Raw genomic sequence first — 2500 nt, forward strand, 5'->3', positions numbered from 1 at the left:
AAAATAATAAAATGCTTATGTGATATAATTAGAAAATTGGTTTTACTGCAATTTATATACTTAAGTATATTTTACATACGGCCTTTATTGTTGCACATACCCCCCCCCCCCTTCCCCTGGTTCATCCCTCTGCCTGTCTCTACCCTCAGTGTACTTATTTCAGAAAACGTCAGCACAGCTACGCAAAAAGGGATGCAACCTGCTAGGACACACCAACCGACGACAGGAGCGCACGACGAAGGACGCGATCAGAGGAACGCCGTATGAGTCCACCATCGCGAAGGATTGGCACCACATCAGTGACACACTCGCTGTGTGCCAGGCCTTCAATGACTCCACATTGTAATAATGTGGAAAAGGAAAATTATGTTTATTTGTCTGAGCGTACGGAATGCAAATTGATTTTCATAAAGAAATTATAATCAAATCCTTGATTTCTGTTTGATCCTTTCAAAGCTTGCATAGCCTTGTGTTGCTCTCTGTGTTCGCTGCTAATGGTATACACTGTGCCAGTATACCTTGTTTAGGGACTGTTTACCTCAATGCAGGGCAGAAGTTAAAGTTGAAAGAGAAACTTAAGGCACATCTACACGAATGGGCATAAACAGAACCACGAATGGATGTGATTGACTGGCACAAGGGCGGGTAGAGATATGGACAGATATAAACTAACATATGGATATGATGGTCTAATATATGGATATTACTTCATGCTCTTGTTGATCGAGTTCATGGCTCCTGCTGCCTGACCAATCTGCCTACTGACTTCTTGGTCTGATGCCCAGAGACATGGACTACGCTACCAATGTATGTAAAGCTCTCTGTGAATTTAACCGCAAGCACTTATTGACTGAATGGATTCCCTTAACAGACCCTGAAAACCCTAAATCTTGGTCTTAGTCCAGGAGACCTCTAGGTCCAAGGGCTTCGTTTCATTGCTAAATGCACCAAGAGCCGCCACCAGTCATTCCAAAGACTCAGATGAAATAGCAACATCGTCGGCAAAGTCAAGGTCTGTGACCTTGATATTGTCCACATTGACTTTGAATAATAGCTCTGCCCATGCAAGTCCATGCAAGTGTTGAAAAGTGTTGTTGCAAGGACAGCCTTGCCTCACCCCTGAGGCAAGGGAAAAAGTTCATCTGGCCCCCACCGCACTTTACAGCACCTTCAGTACCAGTTTATAGGTTTGCTATTAAGCTAATAATCCGCGTCGATATTCCCCTAAGTCTCAGCTGAATGGCAGTCAAGGCTTAGTCCTGACTGCCATTCAGCTGAGCCATGTGACATGCTTCTGTAGCTTGCAATGTCTTCACTTTATTTATTTGCTTTGATTCTCAATCTAATCTAATCACTATTATATTTTCTACTCGTGTGCTATTATCGTGTGACTTACTCATTTCATAACTCACTCGTTCAATCACTTACCTATTTGCTCTCGCACCCACATCCAAATTCGTTTTATCTCTGAAAAAAAGAAGAAAAAAAACACATGAATTACTTGAATTACTGAAAAATGTTTAAATAAAAAAAAAAATAAAAGCTTATTTGATATAATTAATATATCAGTTTTACTACAACTTGTATACTTGAATATATTCAACATACAGCCCTTATTGTCGCCCCCCCCCCCCCCCAGCATCGTGAAGGATCGGCACCACCACACCTGCTGTGTACCAGGCATTCAATAACTCCATATTGTAATAATGTGGAAAACGAAAATTATGTTTATTTGTGCTCGTATATCTTGTTTAGGGACTGTTTACCTGGCTGCAGGGCACTATATAAAGTTAAAGGGGACCTTAAGGCACGTCTACATGAGTGGGCATAAATAGAACCACTAGTGGATATGACTGACGGGCACAAGGGTAGAGATATGACCTAATATACGAATATGACGTCATAGACAAGCAAACTGCATGGTGATCGAAAACTTTCTCTGCTGTTGTCTTGTCATTGAACGCTGATCATACCCGCTCATGTATTTGTCAAAAAGAACCATGTAGAAGAGAAACACAGCTGTATTCGTCTCCCTGAGAAACTACCCTGTTTACGACAAGGATTGGTAAGATCGTGGCAGTGACTTGCTTGCCTCATGAGCAATATAATGTAGTATCAGTATAAATCTACACCATACCCCCTAGGCTGTCTTAAGTCCCACACCAATATTGCAAAAATTACTCTAAAGATTACTCACTTTGGTGGAGAGTCCCTCCCTGTCCGGAAATATCAACCTCCCCCTGTCAATGTCAAAAATTGCCGGCGTCTAGGCCACCCTGCCAAGATTTGCTTTACAGCCCGATGCCCTCTATATGACCAACCTGGCCATGATCGATCAAACTACTCTGCACAATCATACACTGGTACAAATTGTGGGGTCTCCAGAATTCACCTTATAGGGGCTGCCCTACGTATAAGTTTGAGGCTGAGGTGGCAAATCTTAAATTCAAACTTGGCCTCACGTAAAGTGACACCAAGTTTGAATCTGAATTCAATGACG

This window comes from Penaeus chinensis, chromosome 30 (genome assembly GCF_019202785.1).
Source record: "Penaeus chinensis breed Huanghai No. 1 chromosome 30, ASM1920278v2, whole genome shotgun sequence".
NCBI lineage: Eukaryota > Metazoa > Arthropoda > Malacostraca > Decapoda > Penaeidae > Penaeus > Penaeus chinensis.